We start from the raw sequence: 25,789 nt of genomic DNA, 5'->3' as shown, positions 1-25,789 counted from the left end.
GTTTGTGAGTTAGACCTTCAGGAACTATAAAAATTATAATAGAAGAAAAGTTAATAAGAACTTAAATTGTAATGAAGAATTTGAACTAGAATTTCTGATGTATAATAAAGGGGTAAGAATAATGAAGCCATACAGAGTGGGTGGGGTTGTCATCATGAACAAAATGGATTATAATATGTTTAAGATATTGAATACTGAGACATACATAAAAAGCTCTTTAAACAAAATGAATGGAGCCTATAGAAAAATTAAGGGGTTTATACATGACATGTTTATTGATGGCTTTATTTCTATTAATGAAATGCATTACCTTTTGGTTGAATTTACATCTATGCCAGTAATTTTTGGGGCCCCCACAATCCACAAAAATTTAAAGCAACCACCCATGAGACCGATTGTGGATGCTAGGGACTCTATAACATATCCTATGGCAAAATATTTGGACAAGGAGTTGAGTAAATATATATGGTATGAGCCTACTGTGTGCATTGACTCATGGGATTTTTTAAGAAAGATTAATGAAATAGAATGTAAGGACGCATACTTATTTATTACAGTTGATGTAGTTATCCTGTACAGTGTCATACCACATGAGTTGGGCATACAATGGTTCTGTGACTACTTGCTGTCTAAGAGTGTAACACAAGAAAACAACTTCTATAAGCAAATGCTTGAATTAATAGTAAGAAACAATTTCATTTTATTTGAAGGTGAATATTTTCTCCAGAATGAAGGGGTGGCAATGGGCTCCTCTTGTGGGGGCCTATATGCCAACATTATCATGTTAAAATGGAAGAATCTATATCTTAGTCAATCTCAGTTTCTCACATACTGTAAAACCTATGTCCGCTATATGGATGATGTAGTCATCTTGTGGGAAGGCCCTAAGGGGTTGATACCTTCCTTTTTGGAGTTTTATATGACAACAGAATTTTTGAAATTCACGTATACTATAGAAGAAAAGTCTGGACATATTATTGAAGAAGGATGATGTTAATAAGAGATTGTTGGTGGAAATTTTTCGAAAAAATACATATTCCAATAGTTTCCTCCATTTTAGTAGCTGCCATCCTTTTAAGCAAAAATGGGCAGTGGTCAAGGGGCAATTTATCCTACCAGCAAGCATGATTTCATTAGAGGAATCTTTTTTGGAAGAATGTAATTTACTTAAATGTTTAAATGTGGTTATCCAAGTAATTTAATTGATGGATGAAGTAAAAACAAAAAGAGACAATGGCCATTTTTTACCTATTTTAAGGCCCAAGAGTACAGAAGAGCAACATAATAGGAATAGTCTGGATTTTGAAGTACCTGTACATACAGATATTGCTTCCAGTGGCATTGCAAATGATAGCCCTAGTCAAATGATATCTTACCAAAGTAGTTTTTTAACCGCTTATAACAGGGATGCACCCATAGTAAAAATATTGTAATTAAGAATTGGAACTTAATGACAGAGAGATGAGATAAATTTTGGGGCATGCACCAATCTGTGCTTATAGGGAGGGACACTCTCTAAAGAATTTATTTGAACTTAAGAACAATAAACAGTATAAGGGCCACACGTATAAATCTGGGATATGTAAATTTTGTAAGAACATTCTAGAAACTAATAATATAGAAATTAATGTGGTGAATATTAAGTTCAAAGAGAAATTCTGTTGCACATCTGAAAGAGTGGTATATTGTGCTCTCTGGTCTAATTGCCCCTGTTTCTGTGTGGGCAAAACAGAGTGTAATCTAAAGAGTAGAATTGGGGAACATGTGAAGAACATTCGAAACAAATATGAATTCAGTGCCTTAGCTAGAATTGGGGAACATGTGAGGAACATTCGAAACAAATATGAATTCAATGCCTTAGCTAGACACATTTCGGCACATCCTGAGCATAGCTTTAAATTTATTATGTTGGATACTGTAAAATTAATGGAACGGTGGGGGGCCTGGCTATATGTATTAGAGAAACTGGAACTTATCTGGCAACTTCGTCTGAATTCATTATATTGGCCAGGTCTGAATGACAATGTGTCTATTAGTAGTTTATTAAAAATAAAGGCATTTGATAGACACTAGTAAATTAATTTTGTTTAGTATTCTTTTTATATATATATATATATATATATATATATATATATATATATATATATATATATATATATTATAGGGTCTATATTATAATCTCGAAGGTTTAAAACTTCGAATCACTAAAGATCGAACTTTAGTGATCACAGTCTTAAACCATTGAAACCAAAAAAAAATAAATAAATAGTGTGTAGGCAGGGGGGCAAGCCCCCCACACCCCTACTTAAATATACCAACTGCAAAAATGCACTACATTGAAGTAAATGGAAATCTCCCCCTACGGAGATTTTCTGTTTAAATGTTCGATGTGTGCTTTTGGTATTCTCGTGTCAACAATATCGTATTCGATATTGTCAGACTTCGAGATTTTAATATAGACCCTTTGTGTATATATATATATATATATATATATATATATATATATATATATATATATATATATTTATTTATTTTATAAAATTCATCTTAAATATATATACTGTTATCTATTACATATTTATACAGTTACATAGTAAGGTTTTATATATAGGTATTTATTCTATGGATTCATCTTAGAAATCCATCTTATGCCATGGTAGGGCTTTTTATGTCATATAGGACTGTTATTTATTTATTGCTATCAAAATCTGTTTAGAAACTGGATAGTATTCTCATGCAGTATGAGAAAGTGCAACTATTTGTTATATGAATCATTAGGGTCCCTTTATGTAACTATTTAAATATTGACATATATTATGACTGTTATTACCGTGGTGGTGGTGCTGCGGTAGCATTGTCGCCTCACAGTAAGACGCTGTCCGGTTTGATTCTCAGCTAGAGCGTCTTCTGCGTGGAGACATGCGTGAATGGGCGTACCTTCATTGAAGGTTGTGCGTCAGGCCTGGCAAGCCAGTACGAAAAAATCAACTGCCAATCATTAGCGGACCGGAGTTCCACTGTGGCGACCCCTAACCGGGAAAAGCCAAAAGACACAAACATGTGCTGCCACTTTAAAAATTTGGTTTCCTGCTTAGCAGGAGGAAATGAAGTCACTATTCATTTGTATTTTAAATGTAGTTGTGCTGACAATACACTGTTTCTGATGAAGTCTTTTTAAAGTTAATTTGAGACGAAAGCGCTTATTTGTTGTTGTAAAATAAAGCTTTGGTGTTCCTGAAGGAGAACAAGTTTGTGTGGTACCTTGCTCTGCAGTTCCTGCATTTCAAAGTTAGAGGTAGATGAGGCTCAACAATTAACAGTTAAGACAGAAGGAGATGAGATAAAAACAGTGACACACAATTAATACGCAGGAAAGTCTCCAGAAATTGTATTCCTATGAAAGTTTGAAAACTAGGAGAGAAGAAAGGAACAATGATCTGGAAGTTTTAACATTATTATAAAAGGAGGGGGAAGTGCCAGCATCATGGAAGAAAGCTGTACTGACTGTAATACCAGACCCAGCTTTATATAGACCCATTTCAATTTTAAACCATGATTATACAGTGTTTATCTCTATAATCGCTAAAAGAATGGTAACAGTGTTGCCAGAATTGATAGACTTAGATCAATGTGGAGGGGAGGCAGACATTTGGTAACATTAATAGTGATCATAATCTAGAAGGTAGCAGAATGTAAGAAAATACCACTGTTGTTGATGGGTCTTGATGCAGAGAAAACATTTGCATCCCTTGATATAATATTAAGGTTAATTAGGAGGATATTTGAGGGATTGGAGGCAAAATGTAAAGTGGGATGGTTCATTTCTGACAAGATATGTCTGAACTGAAGAACCAGGCATGGATATCCTCTTTTCTCTCTGTTATTTTCTGTACATTTAGTGCCATTTGCAAGGAAAATAAGGGAGTCAGAAATGCAAGGATGCAGTTGGTACGATGATCAAGAAAAGTTGGCTTTATTTGCAGACAATATTTTGTTTTACCTAATAAAACCAGAAAATGATATGTCAGTGTTGTGTACCACCTTGAAAGTTTTGTGTCTTTTGGAGATTTAAAGGTAATGAAGATAAAACAAAGACTGTAGCTGTAAACTGTGTGCCCACACATGAATTGGTACAGCAGCTACTGATGTTTATGGGGACATAAGTATTTTGGAGTATAGATTAGAAAGGATTCTGTTATGGCAGCTAAGGATATGTGGGAAGAGGCTGAACAAATGATAAAAAAACGAGAAACTGGAAGCCCTTGTTTATGAATGTGGATAGCAAGATACAAACAGTGAAATTGTTTTTATTCGCATTAGTTTTATATGCAGATCAGGTATATTTTTATCAACCAGAGGAGAGGTTGTGGACAATAATAAACAGTTAAAGGACTTTATCTGGGAGGGGAACAGGGCAAGTATCAAGTGGGATAAGTTGATGCTTCCAGTAGAGCAAGGTGGTTTAGGATTACCTGAATTGAAAGTTTTTTTATAACTGTACAGTTAAGGCTGATGTACATAACACAGAAAGCTGTATTTCAAAGTGGAAAGGCATGATGAAATGGGGGAATTTAAGAAATAAGAAGGGAAGTATTCAGGATGCAGATCCTTAAGGGGAATAACAACAGGCATATAGAATATTATATTCATAAAGTAACAGAAAGTATTCTAAGAACTAAGCTAACACAAGAATGGTGAAAAGAGATCTTGCCATTAGGAATGAGTCAATTAGGGATACAAAAAATAGAGAAGAGGTTGGAATTTATAGGAGAAACTGGCAAAGGAACCAAAGTAGTGGGAGCAAATAACTAGAGAGGGAAAGGTAATAGAATGGGAAGAGGCCAAGAAGAAATTTGGACAGCAGGCTACAGACTGCCTTTCCTATTAGGGATAATATCAGAATACAGGCAAGGAGAAGGGGATAGGGGAATCCTAAGTGAAGGACCTGCAGTGGTAGACTTTTTAGATAAATGTAGAGTAGAAACTTCTGTTGAAAAACATAATTAGTAGGACATATAAAATATTGCATGATATGTATAAGAATCAATCAGAGGAGGTTAGAAAATATTAGGAAGAGAATGGATAAGCAAGTCACAGGGAAATAATGGGAGGATATATGTATAGCTCCAAAGTTTGGTTTGCAACAAACTCTAGAAGATTTAGGATTATTGCTTGGAAGTGTATGCATAGGTATTTCTATTCCCCAAACAGATTCCAAAGAAAATTTCCTCAGGTAGATAGCAAACGCTGAAGGTGTGATGGCGGAGAAAAAAAGTAATGTGAACATATGTTTTGGGATTTAATGAGTTGGCGGACTGTAAAAATTCCCTACTATCATAAATATATTGGATGAGCAAATAGATGTTACTAAGGAAATTATTTTTTGAGCTAAGATACAGGATCTGAATTGCCTAGACATGGTAAGGTCTTAAGTTTAATTCTGGTGTCTGCCAAAAATAAAAGCAGTTACTAAAACATAGAAACCAAAGTCTAAACCAGTTGTAACTGAAGTAGTGGATACTGTAGCAGAGATAAAGACCTGGAAGTGGGACAGATGCCCTTTCTTTCCCTTGCCTAGAAATGTTCCTGTATGCTTTTCCACCATTTCCAATGAGATCCAAGGTACTTCTGAAAATTCAGAAGGAATCCCCCAAAATCATTTTGGTGACTCCCTTCTGGATGAAACACCAGTGTTTCTCCCTTCTTTTGGAAATGATCAGGGGTGATTTCTGCAAGTTTCCTCATAGAATGGATCTACTCACACAAGATTGAGTGTTTGAAACACTCCAACCCCAATCAACTTCAGTTAACTGCCTAAATGATACATTGTCAATTCCCTTTTGGGCACCTATTTACTGAAAGCAATCAGCAGCTATTAATGGAGGCAAGAAAACCTGCAACTAGAAAGTCATCTATTAGCAAATGGAAAAGGTTTTCTAGATGGTGCCAACAACATAACCAGCACCCATTTAGGGATAGTAGTTCTATGACTTTACAATATTTTTATGAGTTGTTATCCAATGGCCTTTCTTACTCCTCCATCAAGGTTAATTTATTGGCCATTTCAGCATGCCTGCCCATGGAACTGCCTCTTTCAATGCATTCTCATTTTAAAATCTTTTTGAAAGGGATTTTGCATGAGAGGCCTCCAAGAATGCCAGTGGCTCCTCCTTAGGATCTTAATTTTGTCTAATAGAAGCTAACTTTTGCTTGATTTGAACCAGCTCATTGTGCTTATTTGAGGTTCCTAACATGGAAAACTTTTTTACTGGTTGCTCTGACCTCTGCAAGAAGAGTATCCGAGTTGCAAACTCTTATGCTGATTGGGTTTCTTGAGAAATAATCCTTTTATACGTGAAGTGTTCCAAGTTTACTTTATTTTCACTGCTGAAGCCAAAAAAATGAGAGAAAGGATGAACCATACCTATGATGTCTACAGACAGCTTGGGTACTATCCTGACAGGACTAAATCTTTCAGATCATTGGATTAGTTGCTCATTTCTTGTGAAAGCAGACGATTTCCAAATTGTTGTCTAAGGCTATTACCTTTTATTGTACTCACCACAGCAACTATTCCAGACAGGGTCAAGGCCCATTCTACAAGGGCCTTTGCTTCAACTATGGCTTTTTGGAAAGGCCTGGATTCTATAAGTATTCTAGAAACAGCAACTCTGTCCTCTGTACATACTGTTACAAAGCACACTAAACTTGATTCCTTCTCTAGCTGTAGATCAGGCTTTGCTAGGATCATGCAATGGCTCATGAAGTCTTCTTCCACCTCCCAAAATGTAAGCTATGGTAATCTACCCATATAGTTTAGGCTGCTGCAGCAGTGATCAATATAAAGAACATAGTATTGTTGCAGCACACCACAGAAGTGTCCAAACTGTGAACTACACAAAAGATCAAGCCAAGTGAATCTGTTCAGTCACAGATACAAACAAGTTTTTTTATTAAAATAAAAAAATCTGTTCTATACAAATAACACAATTACTATTCTCTTGAGCCTCAGCTCCACAAAAACCTTTTCAGAGTACATCTTGTTCTCAATTTACAAACATTTAAATACACTTACACTACTCATTAAACAATCAATCAATTAAAATTTTCTAAAACAATTATTACTATTTTTTAAAGGTATATCAAACCAAATATTTCCAGGAAAGCTCCCTATTGAGTCCCCTGGGATGTAATGTATTATATTTTAAAATAAATACTGCTTCCTTTTTTTCTCAAATGTTCCTTAATTCCTGCGGGTCTCCATTATGATATTCCTTAAAATACATAGCAACGGGACTTTGTAACTTTTCTTTTGCAATGTCCCTTATATGCTTTTTTAGGAATTAAAGAACATTTGAGAAAAAAGAAAAGTACTCTGAAAAGGCTTTTGTGGAGCTGAGGCACCAGAGAATAATAATTGTGTTGTTTGTGTAGAACTGAATTTTTTTATTTTAATAAAAAACTTGTTTGTATCTGTGATTGAAGAGATTCACTTGGGTTGATCGTTTGTGTGGTTCACAATTTTGTCACTTGTGTGGTGCTGCATATATGGCCAGTGAATCTTTTGTAAGATTACCGCGGTTGTTCAGGGAATTGAATATGGACACCACTCAGAGAACTTTGGATGGTTTTCTATGTTCCTCACAGTCTAGAGCGGGTGAAGGTTTGAACTTGGCAGTTAATTGCAATGAAATCTCTGCTCCTAATGGTGAACCATTTACAAGTGTATATTCTTGGTGGGAAGAGAATAGACAGAAGTGCGTTCCCTGAATCCATTTTCCATGGTGGGTAAGAAAACTAGCTTGATGGTAGCACCAGAAGTACAAGATCTGTTCGAGCAGCAGTGAGACTAATATTTAAAGAAACATCTGTTTTTTTCAACTTCCATGGTCTCCATAGATACCGGGAATTAAACATAACACCCAGAGGCTTGAGGGCAATTAGAAATCCCTCAACACCTTTGGATTTGAATAGTGATACAGCATTTTTCAAATGTTGGGTGGCAGCAACACAAAGATGTACCGCTGAGTGGGTCAGTATCTTGGTGGAGAGAGACTTGCTTAAGAGGGCTAAACTTAGAGGCTATTAAAAAGACCTGCTCTGATATAACTGGTAAAATTAGTCACAAAATCTTTGATAGTTTTTTGCAAGACATTAATAATAAATTGGTGTCTTATGAAAAAGAACTTATTGAACAGAAAAAAACTAAACTACTAAGAGACATTCGTGACTATGAATGCAAGCGTTTGTTGTCTCTTCTTCTAAAATGAACAGACGTCGTCAGGTTAGGTTCCAGGAAAATGGAGAAGGTATGGAACAATGCCAAAATCAGTACTGGTCTGCCAAAAGTGGAGCTTCGTCTGCTCCCTAAAGAACAAAATCCAGCTTATTTAAACAAAATTTTTCGTGACCCACAAGGCCCCCAACAGGGAAATAAAAAAAGAGTCTGGCAGGATCAACAGCAAGGTTTTGGATACAATTCCCATACTAATAAACAAGGTAAATGGACATAATGACTTAGGACTTCAAATTCATGCACAAGTGAGTAGTTTTGAGTATGTTGTTAATTTGTCAGAATGTATTTTAAATGATGCTGAAAGAAATGTGCTAAATAGGGGTTTGAAAGTCATCCCCTTGGCTCTCCCTAGAGTATATGAAATCAAAGGGGAATTTTCAACTTTGTCCGTAAGTTACATTTAATGGATTTTTTTGATGATCAGAAAATGATACAAAATGCATTTGTGGAAGACGTGTATGTGGAAGATGTTGAAAGTAATGAGGAAATTGTTTTCTCATGTAATTCGGAGAGGCAAATGCATAAGAGTAATTTTGATACAAGTGGCATTTTATACAAAAGTAAGTTTATACATCCTCCAAATGTGATAACATTGAACAGTTCCATTGTATATTGAACTATTCAGTTGAACAAGAATGTAAGTTATTTTTTTAGAAATGCAGTTGATTATAATATGACACAAATGAATGGTTAACTTTAAAGAGGTTAAGTGAGAGAAAAGAGCTGGTGTTCAAACCAGCGGACATGAGGAGTCAATTAGTCATACTATACTACACACAATATATGAACATGTGCTATCAACATCTTAATAATGATAGAGTTTATAAAAAGAGGATCTTCAGCTTATCAAGAAGCAGTAAAAAAATTATGAGGAATTGATTCATAATTTCAGCCAGGAAGATGCCAAAAACAATTTTTGAATAAGAATAGCACAATGGCAAAATTTTTCTGTGTTCCAGAAATGCACAAAAGTTTGGTTAACCCTCCGGGTCGTCCCATTGTATCTGCCCGTAATTAATTTACTCCTAATGTAGCATGTTTTCTGCATCAGTTTCTGTTAAAGAGGGTGGTACAAGTACCCTCGTATATTAAAGATAGTTTTGATTTCTAGACAGAGTAAGAACAATATCATGGCAAAGGGAATGTATTTTATAGTGATTGATGTAGTTAGTCTATACACTAGCATAAGACATAGAGATGGCATAGAGGCTACAGAGTTTTTTCTAGAAAATAGTCAGAGTACACAATATATTCTGGAATTAACATTATTTTGTCTTGAAAATATATTTGAATTTGATGGTTTTCTTTATCAGCAAAAATGTGGAACAGCTATGGGGCGGCTTTTTGCCCCCACATATGCCAGTTTATGGGTCTCTATGAAAATTTGTATGTGTATAGAAATATTTTTTTAGGGGAGTATTTTATACACTATTTTAGATACATAGATGATCTGATCTTTATATGTAAAGAGGGATTTGAAAAAGTGGAGAAATGTATTCAAGAACTGCAAACAAATAGGTTTGAGATCAGATTTGATAGGTTGCAGAAAGGCAACATAGTGAACTATTTGGATATCACTTTGGAAGGCAATATGAATGGTAAACTAAAAACAAAAATTATATAGGAAAATGGGGCAGCCTAGCCATATGCTGCATGGCACAAATTGCCATCCCCCACATACAATTACATCTATTCCTTATGGAGAGTTAGGGTTAGACGTCTATGTAGTGATTCTACAGATAGTGAAAGGGAAATTAATAACGCAGTAAACATGTTCATACAAAGAGTTTATGACCAAGAGAATGTATTGAAGGGGTATTTTAGAATGATGACTAGACAAACAGGTAGAACATTAAGACAGAAAGAAAGGGGACAGTTCTAATTTGTGTGGTTCACAACATAGTACTGTTTTTTTAAGTATTATTACCATAACAGTAGATGTTTGAATGTTTACTGCTGCAGTAGCCACTCCCTCCCAATTGTTTCTCGGTGCGTTGTTTTTGCCAGGGTGTGGACTTTTGTCCTAGTATTGCCCTTTCAGGGCTCATCCCCTTGGTATGAAAACTCTGAAGGACTTGACACCCAAACTCTCTTTTTAATCACGCCAGCTTGAGCTAATGGCTTATTCGCATGAAAGGTACCCTGAAACTTTGGAAGCTGGTTGACTGTTAAATCCTAGCAAGATATAACCCACGTAGCTTTGGATAATGATCATTCAAACAACTACTGTTATGGTGAGTTTAGTTACACAGCTGTATGTCCTCCTTAGTCACTGTTGCAGTATTTAGTCTTGTGAATACCTACTCGCAGGAGTCTGTGGTTGTCCTAACTGGCTGAGAATTTCATCCTACCCCCCCCCCCCACAACTGACTTCAGGATGTATGTGGTACAGAGGACTGGCATTCTTGTCATGATGGCTGATGCAGAATGCTGTTAGTTGCATCATCTGTCTGCAAGGCCTAAAGATCAGAGATCCTGGACAAAAAGCTAAGTACCCCGTTGGGAAGCATTTGTATATTGATTATTCTACATTTTCTGTAAATTTGATGTCAGGGAATGTTAATAATTGCCATGTAGAAAGCAAATTCTGCACAAGGATTTTCACTATCCTACTGTGCTTTATTTATTTATTTTTTATGCCCAGAGCATGACATCCCTAGATGTTCATGTTTCAGTAATAACAACATAGGAGTTCCTGCTGTGTAAACATGTAAGCACTTACAGTCCTGAGTACCAGAGATTTGTACCCTCCCTTCCAATTTCAGGAAGTCTAAATATGAGGGTCATCAGCCAGCACCATTTTCAAATTTGTTTCTTGCTGTCAGTGCCTGATGCAGCCTTCATCGAGTAAGTCTTTCAGTCTAAAGCCAGAGATAGAGCACCTAAATCTAAGTACTGCTATGGAAAAGAAGAAACATTTAAAGACAGGAAGCCAGGTAACAGCCTATCAGTGTTAGATAGTCCACCCAGGCTTATGATTATTGAAGAGGGAGAACTTTTTCACAGTCCTCTCCAATGACAGTGTGTGGTTAAGGCTCTGGTGAGACCTTCTGGAGTCAACCATGCTGCTGGACCTCTCGATGTCTGCTTGAACAGAAGGACTTAAAACAGTTGGATTGGTCCAGAGTCACTTCACAGACACTGGCTTCTGAATCCTTTACTAGACCAGCAGATGGGGAGGGTGGAATTCCCCATGCCAGAGGAATTCCCAGTAGATCGGGCACAGGTTGCACCTGTCTGCCTCTGATGACAACTGGTCTCACAACCAAGACCACACTCAAGGTTAAACATATGGCTGCTTCAACCTTGCTTCAGCCTAGCCCTCATACCTGCAGGACCTGGTTGGGTTGGATGAGGATCTCATGGATTTTATGAGAGTCTTACATTTGAGCCCTGGTAGGATTCCTGCTCCAGGAACTTGTCCTGATAAAAGGAAATGCGACCTTCCCCAGGAGGAGTTCTGCTGGACACAGAAACAAATTACCTTTCTTTCCTGTGAAAAGATTGTTTTTAGCACAGCATTGCAGAACACTAGCCCACCAGGAGATGGCATCATCCAGAGAAATCCTGTGAGCTATGCGTTACATGGCCTTCTGCATTCTACTGCTCCTCCTAGCAAAACTTCATAAGGGTAGATGCAATGGTTCCATAAAATGTGTGGTGTCAGCACAGACACCATTTAAACTTCCAAGACAAAGTTTCTCCCCAACTAAAAAACAGAATTGTAGTGAACAGAAACTTGCCTGCAGAGCAAAGAACTTCCTTTTGAGTGTCAGTAAGGGAACCAAATGATGATGTCAAATGCCTCATATCAAGCTTGGGGCATCCACTCAGGCAGTCTTCGAGGACAAGTGGGGGGGAAAGCCTTCCATTAGTCAGATAAATCCAAATGGAATGGTGGTAGTCCACAGAGGCATGATGACATTCAAACAAGTGTAGTAAGCAAGTACTCTCTGGGTAAAGACAGACAACACCATGGGAGGTACACATTCTTACCCACTCTACTGCCTGACAGTGCAGCTCTGGGAGGCAGTATAAGGGGTGAGGTTGCACCTAATAGCACAGTATCTCCCAGGAGAAAGCCACAAGCTTGCAGACCATCTGAGCAGATCTGTCTCTGACCCCAACAAGTAGATGCTAAAATAGTCCATTTTCAGTGTGCCAAACATAGAACTTGCCTCCAAAGAAAACAGGCAGTTAAAGTATTGTTCAGGGACCCCAGACAACAGGGCCTGAAGGATGGATGCTTTCTCCCTCCCACTGACTGGCCAATTTCTGTATGCTTTCCCTCCCATACCTCTCATTCCCAAGTACCTTGCAAAGATCAAGGAGGAACAGTTGATGATTGTCTTAATTGAAATCTTAAGGCAGCATTGCCTTCCTCTGGTTTACAACATAAGCAGATGAGAACCAAAGTTGCTACCATTGGAAGTGGATCTCTTGACCCAGAACAAAGGAGACACAATACATCCATTCCAACTTGAGCACACTGAAGCTGGCATCCTGGATGATATGATCCTTATTCTTCAGGGCCAGCTGTTAGACAAGGACATATTGTGTACCCTAAAAGAGGCCAGAAGACTCCATACCAGAAAGTTATGAATTTATAAATGGAAATGGTTACTGTATGGTGCCAGACCAAAGGCCAGCAACCTGTAATAGCTAATGTCCCCTTGGCTTTGACCTATTTGGTAGAACGTTTCAGCAAGGGTCTGTCTTACACTATTAAAATTCATGCTTCTGCTGTTTCTGTTTGCCTGCCAATGCACCCCATTTGTTTTCTCAGTCCATGATGAAAGAGTTCCTCAAAGGCATCAGATACCTAGGGCCACACAGGAGGGGCCCCTTTCACCTTCCCTGTACCTCAGTTTTGTATTGAAGAAGCACACTTTGCCCCCTTTATTCCTCCTACTTCTACAGACATCACATTTTTATCCTGGAAAACTACCTTCCTTGTTGTCATCACCTGAGCTACAATAATCACTGAGTTACAAGCACTAACGTGTAAACAGCCTTTCCTCAGATTTCACCCAGACAGAGTTTCACCGAGAAATTACCTCACCTTCATGCCCAAAGTGGTAAAATCTGTCCCTGAATCAAACATTCCAACTCGCTATTTTCTTCCCAAACCTACATAATGAGGGAGAAAACTTAACACCTCCTAGATGTACACAGACAGCTCAGGTTTTACTTGGGTAAGATAACACAATTTAGAATGTATGTTCAGCCCTTTGTAGACTTTGCGGGTAACAAACTGGGCAACCCAGTAAGCAAACAAACTCTCTATAAGTGGACATCTAACTGTATCTCTTTTTGGTGCAACACCATGGCAAAAAGGTACTGCAGCACATTAGAACTCACTTCAGCAAGGCTACAGATACCACTGCTACCTTTATCAGGGGGATGTCCACCTAAAATATTCTGGAAGAAGCCGCCTGGTCCTCAATCCACACTTTTTCTAAGCACTACTTGTCCTGTACCAGAGATGAGTTTGTTTTTTGCAGTCCTGCAGGGGCTCCTATTCACGGTTTGATATCTATAATTTCCAGCCACTATTCCTAGAGCTTTGGGAATGCTCCCAGATGGTTATTACTGCAACACTAAAACACAATGAACATAGTACAGTTTGCCTATATACCATAAATGTAGATGCCCTAGTGCCTTCACTGTTGCAGTATCCTTCCCCCCCATCCTTCCCATCTATCATGGCTGTAAGGATATTGGAGCTACATTCATGTGAGAGCAAGAAAAAAGTCAGAAAAGGCAAAATCAAACGATCCTTATACCCTGATGTCCTGATGGAGAGTATTTAGGCTGGCTAAGGGCTTCCACAGCAGGAAATCACAAGTAGTTATTACTGAAACAGTGAAGACACTCTAGCATCTGCATTTATGGTAAGTAGGCACAACTGCAGTTTGTTTTGTCATTTTTTTTTTTTAATAAAAAAATAGGTTGACTCACTTCAGCAATACCAGTTAGAAAGTACCTCTATGTCTATGCATTCCATGTCATCTGCCGGATTCCAGGCTGACATCCCTAAGAAATGCATGGCGAAGCATCTAAAGGGGTAGGTTAGAGAGGCTGACAACTCCCTAGGTGATGCCCTATTTCCCACCTAAGCTTGTGAGTGTTGATCCAGGTGAGGTGTGTGCACAGCCCACAACATCAGCAACTGCTGGACCTGAGACTTCTGGGGCAACTCTTGTGGAGGCCATGTTATTGTTGTTTTCCTCTTACTCATGAGTCGGAACTGAGCAACCTTGATCAGGTCTCATGCTGCTCAGGTAAGTTCTCTCAGACTGTAAGCAACTTCTGAAGGCTTCTGAGCCTGCCAAAACACAGAACTTTGGCTATTCCTTCAGTTCATGTTGCCTTGTATGATGGGTTTGATGACATATCATTGCAACCTGATTCCTTACTCCATGCTCTAAGAAAGGCAGACCATGTTTGCAAGGTGCTGAACACCCATAAACACCTTTACAAGGACCCTGTATTGGACCCATCTGTGGTGCTCCTGGAGTCCAATAAGGGAAACACTGAACCTCCTTTGACAGAAAATATACACTTCTGCTATCCTGGCCATGATTTCTTTCAACTACCAGTGTCAGTGATGCAACAGGCAGCATACTCACTTTTGGTGCAGAAGGTTGTGAGTTCTATTCCCACCCCAGGGAAATGAATTGTCTGGCAGCTGGCACAGAGGATATGACTATGAGCGGTATTTCCTGAGGTACATGGTTTCATTCCCTCGGTAGCCTAATGTGTGACCTTGAGCCAGTTAATTAACCAGACAGGGTTTAAGGGCAACTAGGAATATGAGCTAGGCTCTTCAATGAATCCCTGGACTGCAATCCTAGTAACTATTTATGAACCCTACATGCTTGTATACCATGAATCTGTATTGAAAGAAATAAAAAATAAGGTAAAGGCGATTCAAAAGAAACATCCTGGAGATGACCAGTGTTGATGCTACTCTGGCCTTCAGGGCCATAAATTATGACCCAGTATGTTCTGGCCCTTTTATTTCAACTTGGGGGGGGGGTGATATCAAACTTTCCTGACTGTAAAGACAAGACTGCTGCCCTTTCCTTACTGAGTTCCACTTCACAGGTAGCTCGTCACTCTTATAAAATATAATTATGATGCAGGTGATGCATCTTCTAGAGCTGCTGCTTCAGATTCAGTTATGAGGAAGTACTCTTGGCTTTGCCTCCAGGCCTTACCTGATTATATTAAGACCAGGCTCCTAGGTACTTCTTTGGGCAACCAAAATCTTTTTGGTACTGCTGCTGCTCACCTGTTTAAGGCTCTACAAGACAAGAGAAAAGTTATGCAGGATGTTAAACAAAGTTTTGTTCCTCCTATCCCCAAATTTCAGAGAAACTATCTTTCTAGTCTGCTTTTGTTCATTGCCATGTGGACTAAAGGTTAGGTGGATGAATAGTGGAACTCTCTTTTGTAAGTTCCTTCTTGGTGGTTGCCAAAACCGCCATGGCATATACTGCAAACCCCTTGGCCCAAAACTGATGATCCTCTGGCACTGTGAGAATTTTGACTGGTCTCCTGGGAATTGGTCTATGGAGTCAGGGGCCTTCCGTGCCCACTGCATGATCAGCTTAATGAGATTGCCAGCAGGCAGGCTCACCCAAGAGGTAGATGGTCAAGCACCAAAAGCTTGCAGGTACACTGACTCCTCTGAGGAAGGGTCTTTAGATTTCCAGTCACCCCTCTGCTTCCATATCTCTAGAATGTCTCCAAAGGAGACATCTTCTGGGGGTGACTATGAGGAACCCTCCCCAGCATCGAAGTCCATGTCCTCCGTGAACAGTTTCCTCTGGGGAATCTAGGCGCTTCCTCTTACATGTCTTCTTCCAGGGCACCTACTCAGTGGGAAGCTCTATGGAGGACTTGGAAGAAAAAGGGCCATGCACAAGGGTATCCTGCAGCTTTGGTGCCCGCTGTCCAGGAGTGGAGGTTGGAGGAAACTCTGGATGAGAAGGAGTCCCAGAATAATACTCTGATAGGGAAGGGACCGGCTGAGAACCTGCAGAGCCCAGTGCCCTCTACATCACCTGGAAGGCCGGACCCCCTGAAGAGGGATGGGAGCCCAGAACCATGAGGGGCAACCTGGGAACCGTGGTCCCACCCTGCTCCTATGAGACCATCCCCGATGACCAAGCTGGGGAAGAGCCTGTGCCTGCTGAGGCTCCAAGAAGCAAGGATGGCCCCAAAAAAACTGGAGCCAAACCAAGCCCCTAAGATCTGGCAGTGAAGCTATGATCCTGGGAGTCTGTAGGATCTGACGGAACTGAGGAACACAGGACAGATTCTGGAACTGACTGTGTAAAAGGTGTTGGCACCAGAACAACCAGAACCAGAGGAATCATAGTCATAGTCTGTAAAACCTCGGAGAAGGTTAGAGGAGGAAAACTTGGTGGACCATGTAGGTAAACAGATATAATTTGGTAAAAAGAGAAAGTTAAAAAGCTTTGAAGATCTAGAAATAATAAAAATGACAGTTCATGATTAGAAGTTTAATCCTGCCAAGATTTTTAGGAGCCAATAATTTTTGGTAAGATATCCTGATAGATTATGGAAATTATTTACCTTTTAGTAGGTTATTATGAGTCCTTAATTTTTTAGGTGGATTGTCGGGAAGCATTTATACAAAACAATTCAGGAAAAGTGTTCATTTTAACTATTGCAATTTTTGTAAAGTAAATGTTTGTTTTCCATGTAATGGTTCCTGTTGTACTAGAGACCCTTGATTAACAGTATTATTATAACTGAAATTGTTTTGCTTAAAATAATTCCTAAATGTTTAAATGTGGTAACAATGTTTATATTGTAAAGTTTGCATGCAGCAATGTAAGTATAATTATATAAGAGAAAATCATTATTTTCAACTGTAGTTTGAGAACTCTGGGAAGAAAGTTTTAGCTTATGAGATATGCTGGAGGTCATTGCAAAGACTGGAAATATCTACAAAGGCTATATGCGGAACTATATAAGTTTCTGAAATTTTGGAATAGATTTTGACTAGATATCAAACATAAAAAGTATAGTAGCTAAATTTGAATGTAATAGATGAACTGTGTTGGTAAATTTGTTGAGAAACCTAAAGTTATTTGAAACAGAAAATAAAACCCCAAAATTAACTTTGTCAAAGGCTTTGGCAGCATCAATGTGCAAACCAAGTACTGGAATACAAATGGATTCTTTTAGGTGAAAAGAGATGTCTCTATAGTTTAGTCTGATATGTAGTCTGGCAAGATTTAAGGAAACCTAATAGAAAAGGTGAAGTAAGCAAAGTTCAGACTGTTGTAAATATATCTGTTAATATTCAAAGCTTTTCATGCAAGTAAAATTGAATGACAATTATTAGAAGTAATGAAACAGAGGAGTTTGTGAAGAACACTTCTTGACCAGGATATAAATCAATATGTTTTGAGCCATATAGAAGAAAAAATATGAAGTAGTTTTGAGAGTTTGAAATTGAACTTACTGTAAATTGTTGCAGTAAAACTATCTGCACCCACTGCTGTATATTACTTCAGAAACTGTATCACCTCCCAACTTCCTTTTCACTCAGAAGAGTAATAAGATTAGGGTGATACTCTATAGGCAATTGAACAATATGGAATCTAATAATGTTGTATATCAGAACATTTAATTAATTTATAGCCTTTCCAAAATAGAAGTACAATTTTTAACATTGACTCTCAAAGGGGCAATGAGGTCCTGTATCGTAAGAGTGAGCGAGAGAGAACAAGAAAGAATATATAGCCATCTCTCACCTTGTATTTCTACTCAGTAAAAATGAAAACATGCAAGTGACCACTCTTGGTCGGAAAAATGAGAGTACACATCTGCAGTGTAATAGATCTCGTATGTGAAACGCTAAAGATGCAGTATATGTGCCTTCAATGTACATTTTTTCAAACCAAAATGAAGACATGATGTAAAATGAAATATTACGCAATGAAATCTCATTAGAATTCTAAAATGTGCATGCTGATTGAATGAAGCAGTCAACATGCCAATTATAAATTGAGCATTACCCACAGGAAGAAATCTAACTACCAGCTCAACATAAAAATTAACTAATACCTAAACAAACAATTCTGATGTTGTAGCTGCTTTCTCTGCAGTCACTGCATACAAACAATGCAGATTATGAACTACAGACTTTAGGGAAAGCACCCAGATGATGGTCAGTAAGCACACAAAACATTACAATAAAAAATCTTTTAAACGTACCCAGGGATGTCAGGACTCCAAACAACCTCATATAAACAGTACATGTGTGCATTGCTGTGTCCCCAAAGAAGGAAAGAAAAGGAGAAAATTTTAATTACCAATATACACTGTATGAGCATCGGCACATAGATGTCCCACACTTGTCCATTACACTAGTAAGCCTTCCCCAGCTATGGAAAATGGCACAAAAGACTGCACAAAGAAGACTTCAGTCATGCAGTGCTATTATTTAACAAAGTATAGTATAACAGCATTAACCCACTCCTGTATTGATCAGTGCAGGATTTACCCATGCCTGGCTGTGTTTGATCAGTCTGGCTTTGTCCTCTTGATCAAACCTATGACAGTCATGGGTAAAGTCTGCTTTACCTACACAAGACATTAACTATTGGGTAAATGGAAGAGGGAGGCATAAATCCTTTGTTTAGAAAACAAGTATGTTCCTTGTTAAGTGTAATAATTGAGACAAAAATGTAATATAAACTGCATCCAGTAGTAGGTTTGTATGCCAATTTGAGGGTGACAGAAACTTCTTTGCATTTATATAAAGTAACAAGTGTCCACCTTCTTGCTGTTAACATCAGCCTAATAAATTTAATGGAGGGGAACTATGTTTAAGTACATCTAAGAAAGTAGAAGTAAAGGAAACTGACATAAAGTATAATATATACTTGGGGACATTTTTTTTTGTTTCTAATTTGGACAATGAACCTAAGCTACATTTTTGGCTTATAGCAGTACTAGATGCTCTAATACCATGCAAAAAAATTCATTATTATTGATTCTAGGTCGAAAGGACACATATTTTTATATTACTACCACAACTATACCATCTGGTTAGATGTATACTAAGGTATTTTATAGATTTCTTGTATTCAAATGAAGTTGGAGGTTGGTATAATGGTTAAAGTATTTACTCCACAGTTGCAAGGTACAAGGTTTCACTCTCAACTTTGAAACGGAAATTGGCTAGGCTTAAAATAGCCGGAAAAGCAGCTACCCTAGTACTTATATATGAACCTAAGTGTATTGGTCATTCGTTAAGGCTAGTGTAAGTAATTTATCTTTGGACTTGAATATAACCTCCTTACCACATAAAATGCCAGATTATATAGTTTTAATACAAAAAGTGTATTTCTTTCACATTTTAATTTTGTTGATGTGGACAACCCCTGATTTTTTTTTTTGGAGCTGAAAATCCCTACTATGGCATCATGAAAGACTGAAGCCACGATGCCTCACTACCTAAATTAAGGTGTAAGGTACTATATTTCCATGCTAAATGCATCAGTATTAGTTTCTTTGTTTGCAGAAAGACAAGTAGGCAACTAGACCTTGAAGATGGAACATGTCTCATTGAAAATCAACATGTGATGATATAGTCCCGAAATCATAATGTAAGAAAGAAGCTGCTTCTCTAAAGAGGGAAGTTTTTTGTTTTTACAATTGTATACAAATAATTGCTCAGCACTAACCATGGCATCATTTTATGTGAGTGTTTATGGAGAAAAAACTAAATAAACAGTGAAACTAAAAAAATAGCACACTGTAATCCTGATTTTGTATAAAATCACTTACAACTTTAACATTAAGAGTATAATGTGAAATAAAATTAGTTGTAAAATAAAGATGCTTCCAGAAGTGTCGAATACACTTTAAAAATGTTTTATTCTTCCACAATTATTAATACAAGTTTAAATGTATGGTTAACTTTATTTTTATGTCCAGTTATACATACATACATACATACATACATACATACAATATTAGTGAGAGACAGAGAGTTGGAGGATTAGTTCCACAGGTAGATTACATTTATTTTAATGAAATACTAAAATTGCTTTTTCTGTCCTCACTATTTATATAGGACTTGAAATAGTTATTTTCACACACATATATTTTAAATATTATATTTTATCTAGTCTTCTTCATTATAGTACTCCAGTGCTTTAGCATATCTACCTTTGTTTTACAGCAAACCCTCATCCCTTTGGAGAATGCAGACTATAAGAACCAAAAGGAGAACAGAATGAAGTGGGATGTCTAACAAGGCTCTATACCATCTACATCACATCCTGAGCTGGGTGTGAGATCAGCAAAAGTTCCCCATGGAAAATAGGCCGCTGTTTGTAAAACATTCTGCTCAAAAAATTGGACACAGAAAAGTAGGTAAACCATAAGCACTGGTTCACTGCTACAGCAACCCCTCCTTAAAGATCTACCATTAAATAAATACAGTTATACACCACTCTATTTGATCCATAAAAGTGACATTTCCTGCACCTGCAAGCATGGTAGTACTGCTCAGCTTCTTTCGGCTTTTCCCGGTTACGGGTTGCCACAGGGGATCACCTGTCTGCTCATGATTGGCAGTGGAGTTTTTTTACTGTGTCGAGTTGCCAGCCCGGCACCCAACCTTCCATGGAAGGCACACACACACACACACTCACACTCACACTCACATTCACACTCACACTCACACTCACACTCACACACTCACTCCTAGGGCCAATGTAGAGTACCTAGTGAACCTACAGCATGTCTTTGGGATGTGGGAGGAAACCGGAGCACCTAGAGAAAACCCATGTGACCATAGGGAGGACATGCAGACTCCGCACCGAAGGCAACCCAGCTGAGGATCGAACCGCAGAACCTCTTGCTGTGAGGCAGCAACACTAACCGCTGCACCACCATGGCCGCCCGGTAGTACTGTTCAGCTGTAAACACTAATTAAATTCACACTATATAAAGACAGATGTTTACATTTCACTGCACCTAAAATCACTAAATGCAATCATAGAGTGGCTGTTATGGCATATTTTCTTAGAATTGTGCTAGAAAATGTCAGACTTTCTTAGATGTAATCCTTTATTTGAAAGGACCACAAGATGCCTATATAACTATTAGATGGCATAACAAACTATAGAATTTTGACAAGTTTAAACTTAACAACCACAAATTTCAGACGCCATTGTTTTCTTCAGTTTAGCAGTATTAGCTATTGCAGTATATCATATAATGTTAATTACCAAACTGTCTCATACAATTTTGTAAAAAATTAAAAATATATAAAGATATGAATATTTGTAGGTTGAGTATAGTTAAGGTTTGAATTTTTCATTAGAAAATGAGTATGTGCAACATTTCTTAAACAAAAATTTAGCCATTGGTTCTTTTTAGGTTATCGAATATAAATCCTACTAAAAAACAAATATTTTTAATACTAGGTCTAAAAAGTCAATTTATATATATAAAAGTGAGATTTTTTAATCATTTTAAAATATCATGGCATTAAAGATTATATTTTTGTTAAGATTCAAGATGCAACTGCTTCATTGCCTTTAAAACTAGGCACATAGTCTGAGGTTATTTTATAAAGTGTTACCATATAATTCAAAAATTGTTGCAAATGTAGTAAACTCTTTTGGAGATACAGCTGTTACAGCACCCTCGTTTGTGACAGAAATTAATACAGCTTGGAGTGGGAAAAATCACTGATTTTTATCAGTGGACATGCACAGTGTTGCTAGCAGAAGAAAACAAAACTAAACAAAATGAATAGTTAACAAATTATTAGGTTTCAAAAGTAAGGCATTAAATGCAACACAGAACATCCAGACTCTCAGTACTTCTGTGATTGACACAGGTTTCTGCCATGAACATCATCTAGGCTAAAACCGACCTTCTCAGATGTGTTCTTCATTGCAGCTAATGTGTTTCTCGTGATTTCATTAAAGGACCATTGTGGGTACAGCATTTACTGCTTATGGCTGGGTTGTTTCTAATCCTGGCCTATATCCCTGTTCAAATCAAGTGCTAGCTTTAGCATGTTTGTTGCTAATGATGAGATGTTAAACTAAGGTCCTATCTGTTTGAGTTGGTTGTCGCACAGGTGAATATAAAATATCCCATGGCACCTGTTATAAAGAGTAGGGGTGTTTTAACACAAATCCAAAGAAATAAATCCAGAAATACAGAAACAAAAAAGATAATCAATCCACAAGAAATATACAGGCTATACAAAAGAAAAGGAAAGAAAAAAACAAAATTGTCCACCCCACCCTTTTAAGCACAATTAATGCTTAATTTTTGAAAGAACATTCCAAAGATCTCAGTGTACATTATATAACAATCAGTTTTCCCTTTCCAGATAAACCATATGACGGTAAGACGTAATTTGTGTAAATAATCAACAATTCCAACTTCAGAAGAAAAATGTCGTATAGCAGTCATATCAACAGAAGCCAACCGTGGAGTATCTAATGCTCTGGTAACCATATATGCTGCATGGACTCTTCTACATTACAAAGAGAATACAGACAGTCCAAAAGAACTTTATATTTTGTATTACCCTTAACCAGGAGCTTTTCCTAATGATAATCTCCATTAGAAACCAGAGCATTCTTTCACAGCATTGGTATAAATAAAATAGGACATCTAATAGCTAAGTAGCTATCTTTTCAAGGATAAATAATATAAAAAGAACATGTAATAAATTTATACCACATATGTTCATGTGTTCCTATATTCCCAATACTTTCCATAATCTAATCTTAACATATTCACTAAATTGCATATCGAAAATATTACAAGGTTTCCTAATATGTGTTCACAAAGACCAAAAATGTATATATTTAGAAACAAAAATTCCAAAAAGGTAGGAGATTTGGAAACCCCTTAAACATAAAACATTATATGTATGAATCGAACATAAAAACAAGATTAATTAATACCAGTCCATTTCCACTGTTTTGCCCTTTAAGATACCACACCTAATTCGGTTTAAACCCGCCTTCCAAATAAAATGGTAAAAAAATATCTAAATCTTCTATAAATTAGTAGGTGAAACATCAACCAATCCAAAATATAATACCTTCCCCAAAACAAAAGTATTCAATAAATTCACCTTTCTGAAAAAGATAAATAAAAAGTCAACCAATATTTGCATGCTGATTGTATATCCTGAAATAAATCATACCATTTAGAAAGAATCAAATCAGTACCACCAAATGTCACTCCCATAAAATCAATGACGGTTTCAGAAAAAAACAATGTCTCCTAACAAAGCATCCTTACCAAAATATTTACATTTACCCTGATTGATAGACAATCCCATCTATTCCAACAAAACACTTTACACATCTCACTGAAATTAGAAGTAGTGATAAGTAAACCACTTGTATAAGAACAAAAAAGAGGCAAACACACTGGAGGTGTCAAATCCCGCCATACATCGGTATGAAAAGGAAGAAGCTATAAGCATAACAGCATTTGTAATAGTGTAAAAGGAAGACTACTTAAAGGACACTCCTGCTTCACTCCACAGTGGATGGAAGTCGGATCACCCACCCATTAAGTACAACCTGTTTTAAAAAATGAAAATATTTAGAGGATCTGAACCTAATTTTTGGCATACATATTCAGACAGGATGGCGTGCACTTGTCAAAATCAGGGAAGAGAATTTTTTGCAGAAGATATTTTGCAATATTTGACAAACACAAGGCAGGATTTTTGCCAGGTTGAAAATTTAACAGTTCACAGATAACATTTAATGCATCTCTGATGGTTGTTAATGCTAGGAGCATTAATAATAAACTTTTTTTATTGTAAGACTGATGTTGTTATTGTTTGTGAAACACAGTTAAAGAACATGTATAAATGTTTTTACTGTAATAAACATTTTAATAAAAAAATCAGGTGGAGGTGTTATGATAGGGATTTAAGATAGTTATTAGACCTGTGATTATTACATGTTCAATGATAACACCAGTACTATAGACTGTGTAACTCTGACAGTAAAGACAACCTGGAACATATAACAATTGTTGGAGTGTATAGACCTCCAAAATCAAGTACTGATGACCTGGAGGAATTCATAAATTTATTTTATGAAACACAAGAGGGAAGAATGGTAGTGGCTAGGGACTTAAATTCACCAGAAACAGACTAGAATAATATTTATTTAACAACATTAGTGAGGAAATTATTCACAACATATGTTCAGGAACAACAACTGCTTCAGATTATAAAAAAAAAAAACAAAAACAAACACTACTAGGGAGTGGAACATACTAAACGTTGTGCTCCTGAATAAATTACTGTTACTTCAAGTCAAGTTTTACGACTGTTGATTTGCAGTGATCATGGGGTTATAAAGGTTAATTTGTTGCTAGATAATTTTGCCAAACTGAAGTCTAAACCAATGCACAGAAGATTAATAACAGATTATATGGAGGCAAAAGTCACTATGTAAAAATAATTGGAGTGATGTATTCATGCAAAAACTGCAAAAGGAATGAGAAAAGTTTTGAAAGAGAAATTGCCTTAATGCAAAAAAAAAAAAAATGTTTAACATCAGGATCTAGGCACACAACATAAGTAGGATATATTTCCATGAGAACAAGATACTTGATTAAAGTGAGAGACAAAAAATTGAAGAAATGGAAAAGAGGTGGAACTACAGTTTTGAAAACTGAAATTAATAAGTTGGGCAAACAAATTAAGCATAACATGACAAGATCAAGAAAAATTTGAAGAAAAATTATATAAAGGTATTGAGCATAATAGGATCATAGGAGTTTACTAGGCTATCAGCCTTGAAGGTCATTTCAAGCCTAGCCATTTCATCCCAATGTAATACCATAGATACCAAAAAGCATATATCAAAGGTGCAAAAAACAAAGGTAAGGAATCCGGTTACCATCCAAAATCCACTATGTTTAGAATCAACTTTATTTAGAAAAAAAAACACGTGCAGATTAGAACATTAACGCGTTGAGAATTAACCACAGTGTTTTCGTCTTCTTACATAGACTTCCTCAGATAAAATGCCATACATTCAAATCCCTTGTTTATATAGAAGCAAAATAGGTTGTAAATCAATCAACCAATAAAAAATATTTCATTTAACCATTTAAAATGTAAAAATGGACTCTAGAGCTCATTCCTCAGGTACTGTGCATTTTAACAATGCCAGCAATGTTAAAGAAATTAAGGACTGGTTATATACCAAGTATTCCTTTAAAACCAAAACGAATGTGAATAAGCAGAATGGGACGGGTGTTTCTTACCATTCCAAACTTTATAATTTATACAAAATGTTGTACAAATATAGAACTTATACAATTGAAAATGAATATTTGAAAGAATGTATCTCAAGGGAAATTGTACCAAAGGGCCTTCGGGTCTATAAATTTCCCAACAATGTGGAATATGATTCTGATTTTTATAAG

Source organism: Protopterus annectens, chromosome 10.part0, assembly GCF_019279795.1.
Source record: "Protopterus annectens isolate FY-2018-M chromosome 10.part0, PAN1.0, whole genome shotgun sequence".
Lineage (NCBI taxonomy): Eukaryota > Metazoa > Chordata > Ceratodontiformes > Protopteridae > Protopterus > Protopterus annectens.
The sequence above is the reverse complement of the archived record's forward strand: the minus strand, read 5'-3'. Positions refer to the sequence as shown.